Consider the following 8,937-nt stretch of genomic DNA (forward strand, 5'->3'; position numbering starts at 1 on the left):
CGTTGCCCAGAAGCTATCATTGCAGCTCCACCCCACCTGACAAGCAGCGTTGTGTACAGTATATATTTTACTCCAAATACATAAATAAGCAACACAATTCTCTTTCAAAGTAACCCAGCTTCTTTCTAAGAAAAGTTGCGTTCTACAGCCTCTGTCTGTAACACAAATTTGCACATATTTTGCTATTATGTATAAAGGATTGTACTTTCATAATTTACAGTCTGATCCCATAATGTTTATTCACATGAAGGTCAGTGGGGGTTATTCACAAGCCACTATTCATAGGATTGCTGCCTTAATCATTGTTACAGGTAGGTAGCCGTGTTGGTCTGACGTAGTCGAAACAAAATAAAATATTCCTTCAAGTAGCACCTTAAAGACCAAGTTTGTCATTGGTATGAGCTTTCATGAAGAAGTGTGCATGCACACGAAAGCTCATACCAATGACAAACTCAGTTGGTCTCTAAGGTGCTACTGGAAGGAATTTTTTTATTTTGTTTTGCCTTAATCATTGTGAGGGGCAGGAAGCCACTAGATCATTGAATCTTCTTACTGGGGATAGGAAATGACAGAACATTTTGCCTTAATCATTGTGAGGGGCAGGAAGCCACTAGATCATTGAATCTTCTTACTGGGGATAGGAAATGACAGAACATTTTGGTGGGTGGGGTGACCTCGGGTGCCCAATAAATTCCCCCCTTTTTGTACAATTTTAGAAAAGCTTTGTATTTGCTTCAAGCAGCTGGGAAGCTATATATATATGTATATGTATATGTATATATATATATATATACTCAAGAAAGTAAAAAAGATAAACACAACCTCTTGCCCATTATTATTCATTTGTCTATCATATTAAACAAGGGAAGTCAAGCCTACCAGCTCCATAAGTCTCTAAAATTCTCAGAAATTTTCCCCAAAGCAGCCAAAATTTACCTTCCACCTTCACAGGGGACAAATGGCCCCATGAAAATTGAGCAGGAAATAACAAGGCTTCCACGATTCGTTGTAAACTAGTGGTGTTTATCAGATTTAGATCAATTCCAAGGTGCTGTGGGGCACCTCAGAGAGATTTTGGGCTTGTCAGAGGTGAAGGGGGATCTGTATGAGACAGCACACACTGAAATAGGGAGCCCTGAAGTGCTTTGTGGCCCCTCAGTGATCCAGACATTTTGAAAAAGGTTGTAGGCAAGTGTTTGCTCAAAGTGATTGTGGTTCTCTAAACTTACCATTGTGCCAAGGTGGAGTGATTGAAGGAAAGGAGAGTAAAGGTCACAATGAGAAGAAAGTAGTGGAGGAACCCTGCTAACTGATCCACAACGCTTGTAATCAGAGGGAATAATTTAACCTGGAAAGTGAATCCCTTTTGGTTCTTTCTAATCCCAAATCTATTTTTAAAGTGGCAATCACAAAAGCTCCTGGACTTATTTGTCTCAGCTCACAAATAAGTATACCTGAAGGAGCGTCTCCACCCCCATCGTTCTGCCCGGACACTGAGGTCCAGCTCCGAGGGCCTTCTGGCGGTTCCCTCATTACGAGAAGCCAAGTTACAGGGAACCAGGCAGAGGGCCTTCTTGGTAGTGGCACCCACCCTGTGGAATGCCCTCCCACCAGAGGTCAAAGAGAACAACAATTACCAGACCTTTAGAAGGCATCTCAAGGCAGCCCTGTTTAGGGAAGCTTTTAATGTTTGATGGATTTCTGTATTTTAGAATTTCTGTTTTTTTGGAAGCCGCCCAGAGTGGCTGGGGGAACCCGGCCAGATGGGCGGGGTATAAATAATAAATTATTATTATTATTATTATTATTATTATTATTATTATTATTACTCAGGGGCACCTTGTGTCTGTATTTTTCAGACCTGTTGCCCACAAAACCCCATGAGAAGATGAATGGCTTCCATTCTTTGCTCACCCTACAACTGCAATGGCTGTCCTTTGTCCAGTACCACCTCAACATAGAAAAGTTATCCATGTTTCCTTTTTTTTAAAAAAAAGAAACTTTACAGTTGCCATGCACAACACCCGCTATTTGCATATAAATTAGCAAGCTTTATCCACTCTGGAGATGGAAGTATGCCTGAGAATTTCATCCACTTCTGCCTAAAGGAAGGGGGAGTTATAGCCATTTTCAGATTTCCCAATTGTAAATGGGGGGAGGAATAGTGGACTCAGTGATGGCTGCCCTTGTGGGGAAACTGCTGCAAGCTATCCTTGAAAAATAGAATAAGAAATATGCCCTTAGAAGCCGTGACCTTGTCTGCAAATTTCATCCAATTCTGCCACCCCAAAATAAAGTTATAGACAATTCATTTTTTTGTTGGAGGGGGAGGCCTATTTTAGTCTAGAACAGAAGCCCCTGCAACTACAGTGGTACCTCGGTTTAAGAACCATCCAGTTTAAGAATGATTCGGTTTACAAACTCCGCAAAACCAGAAATAGTGTCTTGGGTTGAGAACTTTACCTCGGTCTAAGAACAGAATCCGAATGGTGGAAGGGAACCGGCAGAGGGAGGCCTCATTAGGGAAAGCACGTCTCAGATTAAGAATGGTTTCAGTTTAAGAACGGACTTCCGGAACGGATTAAGTTCATAAACCTAGGTACCACTGTATTTGCTTTCAGTTTGGCAGGCTTTGTGCACTCTGGATGGGCTAGCATCTCTGAAAATTCAACCCACTTCTGTTCATCTGCAATTTCTCAATAGTGGGGGGGGGGGGGAGAGACAGACCCCAAGCTGAATCAGACACCTTATGAAGTGCCTTGGGCCAAGATGGACTGTTTCATGAAGTGCCAAACTGGGATCCAAACAAAATCTTGTGGTTGGTGGACGACACTTTTCTGGAAGTAGGACAAAAGAATGTGCACAGATCTGGCCATCTCATTCCACATCTTGGTTTGTTTGTTTTGTATACAGTTTCTAGCTATGATGTAATAAGTGATTTTGAAAAAAATCCTTTGGAAACAAATTAAAATATATTCTAAGAGCAATGCCTATGATTTTCTTTTTCTTTCCATTCACACATTTCATTATTATTATTTTTACATTAATATACACAGAAATGTCTGTTTATATTTGCAGTTTCTATTTGTTTATACAATCTCCTTTGAAGAGCCGGGTGGAAAATAATAATAATAATAATAATAATAATAATAATAATAATAATAATAATATACCCCCACCCACCCATCTGGCTGGGCCTCCCCAGCCACTCTGGGTGGCTCCCAACAGATAAAACATCAAACATTTAAAAACTTCCCTAAAATGGTAGAGTGATTTGATGGCATCGAAAAGAGCTTGGAACTGAGCTTGAATTGAGCAATTTCATAGGAGCTTGTCATATCCAGTTAGGCTAACACTCTACCCAGCCCAGTATTTTCTACAGGCAGTGCAAGATCTTTCCAATCACCCACTATCGGAGGGATATATTTGCTTAGGGTAAGTAGCTGGGGGCCAGATACTGGAAGAGAGCAGAGCATATGCATACACATAGCCCTCATCTGTCTACACTTAAAGCAGTATCATACCACTTTAAACAATCAACTCCCTGCAAAGAATCCTTGCATCTGTGGCTTTTTTTAAAGGTGCTGAGAGTTGTTGTTTAGTCATGTCAGACTCTTCGTGACCCCATGGACCAGAGCACGCCAGGCACTCCTGTCTTCCACTGCCTCCTGCAGTTTGGTCAAACTCATGTTCGTAGCTTCGAGAACACTGTCAAACCATCTCGTCCTCTGTTGTCCCCTTCTCCTAGTGCCCTCAATCTTTCCCAACATCAGGGTCTTTTGCAGGGAGTCTTCTCTTCTCATGAGGTGGCCAAAGTATTGGAGCCTCAGCTTCAGGATCTGTCCTTCCAGTGAGCACTCAGGGCTGATTTTCTTCAGAATGGAGAGGTTTGATCTTCTTGCAGTCCTTGGGACTCTCAGGAGTCACCTCCAGCACCATAATTCAAAAGCATCAATTCTTCGGCGATCAGCCTTCTTTATGGTCCAGCTCTCACTTCCAGCTGAGAGTTGTTAGGAGACTTCTATTCACAGAGCTACAGTTCCCAGAGTTCCTTGGCAAGAAGAATTGCAGCTCTATGGAGGGAATAGGGGTCTCCCAACAACTCTCAGCTTTAAATGTATTATTATTGTTATAAGTTTGGTGCCATCTGCAAATTTGATGACTTAATTAGTCTTTAGATTTGCAATTTGAACCCTCAGCTTTAAAGGGTAATCTATCGGTATTCCTATTATTAGTTTGGTGCCATCTGCAATCTGTTGACTTAATTAGTCATCAAACCTGCAGCTTAGAAAGATTTGCAAGCCAATGTGGAGAACTGAACGTAAGGCTGGAAAAATGAGAAACCAAAATCCCAAAATATTTGATACGATATATAGATATATCTGCCTGTCGTCTAATTTGCCAGCCAGTTTATTGAGACTGAAATTCCTCCAAGGTGACAAATAACCCACTATGCAGCTGAAGGAAGACTATCAAGGTAATCCCGAACACTTGCAGATTCTGGCACGACACAGTCCTGGGCTTCGGGTCCCAACCTCATTCAAGTTTAATCTCAGCCTACCCCCAGCCTCAGTCAGGGCAGCAGACATTGGCTGCCTTCCCAGTTCAGAAATGCCAGGCATTAATTTACCCCCTGTTTCCAGGCCAAAGGGGTCTGGCTACCTTCCCGGTCTTCTGCTAATCCAAAGGCAACGAAACAGCTTCAGATTTGTGGGCTGGGGGGTGGGGGTGAAAACAAGTGCTGTGCTCTTGTTTGAGGGCCTCTGTATATACACACACGGCCGGGTGTTGCATGCCCCCCATCGCCACCACTACCACTACAGAAAGACGCAAAAGGTAAAACTGAGGTCTCTGCTCAAACCTTCCTCCCCCTCCTCCCCCAAACGCCCTCTTTTGGCATCTCTTCTTCCTTCCACTGGTTACAGAAGAAGTAAGGGGCCGTTAGGTTGCACTCCGTACTTGCCCTTGCATAAAATAATTGCTTTTCTTCTCATTTCATAACACACTAAATAGCAGCGCTCAGGACAGGGACGCCAGCTAAATATTTGCCTGCTGGCCTTGAGTCTTAAACTGCAAAAGGCCTTCGATTTGGGAGGAAGTCCCATCATTATTCCTGGGAGATTGTACTTCATTTCTATTTTCCCCCTCTCTTGGGGATACCTTTATATATTTTCGATAGAATAGTGTCTGTGTGTGTGTGTGTGAGAGAGAGAGAGAGAGAGAGAGTGTGTCAGGGTGGACTGTCCTTTATTTGAACAAGTCATCTGTCTGAAGGGTTGTCTGGTCCAAGCCCAGTTTCAAGATCAGGACCATCAGAAGGGAGAGCAGCCAGGGCCTTGAAGTTGCCCATCATCCCATCAACAACATTTGGCACCTGGACAGCAGATTGAGCCAGCTGGTCACAGGCTTCCCTACTGTGGTGAGATGCAATTCTATTTCAATCTTGCTTATTCTTTCAAAATGCACATAGATACCTAGCATTCAGCACCTGCAAAGCTTATGCTCATCCTTCTCTTACGCTCATTGTCCTCTTTCTTGGTGAGGCGGTGCCTCTTTTCTGGTGAAGCGTTAAGCAGCAGCCCTAGAAAGAAGGCTCATTATTGTCTCTGATTCACATTCATAAACATGCATGCTCAGGAACACTAAAGCAACTAAATCAGGGTGATGCCTTGCTGCTTGCCATCTTGCACACAGCAAGTGCCGGGGTATGTTTTGAACCATGGTAGCCTTTTGTCTGACACTTGTGCATCATTTCCGTTAGATTTCTTGGCTTTTCTGTCGATGGAAAATGGGATATTGCAAATAAGTGAACCAACAGGATAGAGCCTTCAGCAATGCAGGATAGAAGGCGGGTCTCTCAGGCAGTGATCAGTTGCACGAGAGCAAGTTTGTGACAAGCATGGATCTAATCTTCTTCTGCAAAATGGAGGGGATGTTGACTTTGTCCAGTGATCTATAGTATTTGGATTCTAGCACCATTAACCTTGCAAATTGGGACCAGTCCTGGATGCATTTAACACATAGGTGGAGCAAAAGGAAATGGGCAATAAGTAGTTTATTGTGACCACAAAAAAATAACTACAAGGGTGCTACCAGACGGTGGCTATTTTCTGGTGGGATTCAATTCCAGATGGTGGCTATTTTCTGGTGGGATTCAATTCCATAGAGGCAAATTCAATACCCTTAACAAACTACGATTCCCAGGATTCTTTGGTGGAAAGCACAACTGTTTAAGTGGCATCATACTGCTTTAGGTGTAAGGTGAGAAGTGGCCTCAGACACCAATTGAGCTTTGGAGGCACAGAAAGATTGAAAGACCACCTGAGACCTTTGATAGACTGACACCCCCAAGCCATTATCCTGCTTGGCTTTCAGTTTCTATATGCAAACTGACCCCATTCAGGAGTAGGCTATGGATACAACATGTTTCAGTGGCACAGCAACATATCTGGGATCCTTCTGTGTCATCAGAAGCTCCTCTGTTCTGAAACTGCTTTTCTCAATTTCCTTCGGTTTTCCATGTGTGAGTTAAAGTTTTCAGTCGGCTTGTTTTCCCTTTGTTTAGGGATTAGTTCCAGAAGGATTTTAAGAATGGCCTAAATAAAGGAGCCAAGTTGCTCACTGCGGCGCTCTCTCGATGCCTGGCTAGAGACAGCAGTCGCGAACGTGACCAGCTTCCAAGTCTGCTGAAGTATGCGTGGGGGGGCGGGGACTGCTGGCTCTGGCGACCTCTCTCAGTAGGGCTGCGCTGCCACCTTCCGGCTGGAGGATTGTACTAATCCCAGATGTTCTAAAAGGGTGATTTGTGGTCTAGTTGGAACAGGGCCATTCTGCTACAGTGATGCACGAGGCAGCACAATCCTTATGCAAGTCCTGCTGAATTCAGCGGTGAAACCTGCCAAGTAAGTGTGCACAGGATTATGCTGTAGTTATCAGGGTGAGCTCTTGAAGAGCTTGTTCGGGTTTTTGCTAAATTAGTAGCATGAGAAACCATCAGACTGCTTCTTCACACAATCAACTCTAGGACAAGCAATTAACACTGGGCAGAAAGCCAAGGTCTACTTCTGCCATAGTAACTGCACTCTCATTGGTTGAGATCAGCACTGAGACCTGTTATCAGAGAAAGCTAGCACAGTACGTGGTGTGGTGAGTGTGATCAGTGTAGGAGGAGAGGTGCTGTATTGGTTGTGAGAGAGACAGAGAGAAAAGGATTTATTTTACTTTGTTTTTGAGTTCTAAAGTTGTACCTAGAAACTCTGGATTTCTTTTATTTTAATAAATCCTGTATATAGTTTACTCTGCGTCCAGACGTCTAGTCATTTAAGTTACCACCAGAAGCTTCCGGAAAAACCTGCGCAAACTCTGCTGTGTTCAGGCTGAAGTTACACCTGACACTTAAAAAAACACTAAGAGAGCTCTAGCTCTGGATTTTCCTGCACTGAGCTGGGGTGGTGGTGGTTTGGACCGGGTGGACCACAAGGCCACAATTCTAACTCTACAATTCTCCCATTTCTTGTTTTATTTTAGCAAGTGACTGCAAAAGACTCCCCCTCTCCTCCAAAATAGGAACTGTGGCTGACCAAACCAGGACTTTCCCCGATAAATAGTCATTTGGGGCAAAATATTTAATATGGGAGATTTTTCAAAGCACTACATACCAGGGGTGGGTGCGGCCAGGGGCAAAAGTTGGGGGAGCAACAGATACAGATTTTACCTCTGTACAGTAGGGTAGTTCTATAGTGAGACACCACTCTGTCATCCAGCAATAAAACAATGAACAGGGTGGTGGTACAATGACTACTGCAATCTGTACAAGATAATGTCACCAAAGCAACTATCTGTAAACAAACAGTAAACGCCCATAAAAATGGCAAAAGTCGTTTCTTTCCCAAATAGGCGTTATCTTAAACAATAGCAAACACAGTAAATAAAGAGCTCACTTCTAATATATCAGTGGTTCAGTGCTCATTTCTTCTCTTTCCAAAATAGATCTTATCTTGAACAGTTGCAAACACAGTAATAAATAGTCTACTTGCGATATACCAGTGGTTCAGTGCTTGGACGTCTTTCCGGTAATCAGACGTTTCGTTGCTAAAGAGCTTAGTCATCGAGCTTTGCAGTAAATAAAATACAACCTAGGAGGTTTAACTAACTGAAGGACATTGTTCTCTTTCTATGCTCCTCCTGATGGAAACATGCAGATGGGGACAAATACATTTACATACTGTCTTCTCTTGTGTATTATTTGGGAAAGAAACTACTTTTGCCATTTTTATGAACGTTTATTGTTTGTTTACAGATAGTTGCCTTGGTGGTATTATCTTGTGTCGATTGCTATATTCAGCAAAGCAAGAGGCATTTTCAGAGTGAAAGGACACATTCCAGCCAGACAAAAACTCTGAAGGTTGGTGCAGGTCTGGTGAGGGGGTGTGGCCTGAGGAAAGGGGTGTGGCTGAGGAAGAGGAGCCTGAGGGGAGTCCAGAAATAGATTCCTGGTGGGCATTCCTCTATCCTCACCTTCATCACTCCTGCTTAAAATACCATTCCTCTTTATCTCCTGTCTCTAGAAACATCAGCACTCACATCCCCAGATAAAGCAAAGGAAATCCAAGCACGAAACTCAATAAAACACTCTAAACACAACCGATTACCTGCCAGGACTGTAAACTTTAAAAAGCTATGAACTGCTGCAAAAACACAGGAGTTTCCATTTTCCAAAGTCAGTCAGGGACTACTCTGGAGTAGGTGGTTTAAACACTTGTTTAGGCAAACGGGACATTATGCTCTCATCTTTATTTATTTTTTTCAGTGATTAGATGGATACATCTTTTTATGGACTTGGATGCAAGGAAGAATTTAGCCATAGGAAACAATGAGTGTTTCTGTCTACAAACACACCACGGGGCGCTTTCAAAGCAAGGTTGCAAATATGCCAGG

The sequence above is a fragment of the Zootoca vivipara genome, chromosome 9, assembly GCF_965207765.1.
Source record: "Zootoca vivipara chromosome 9, rZooViv2.hap1.1, whole genome shotgun sequence".
Lineage (NCBI taxonomy): Eukaryota > Metazoa > Chordata > Lepidosauria > Squamata > Lacertidae > Zootoca > Zootoca vivipara.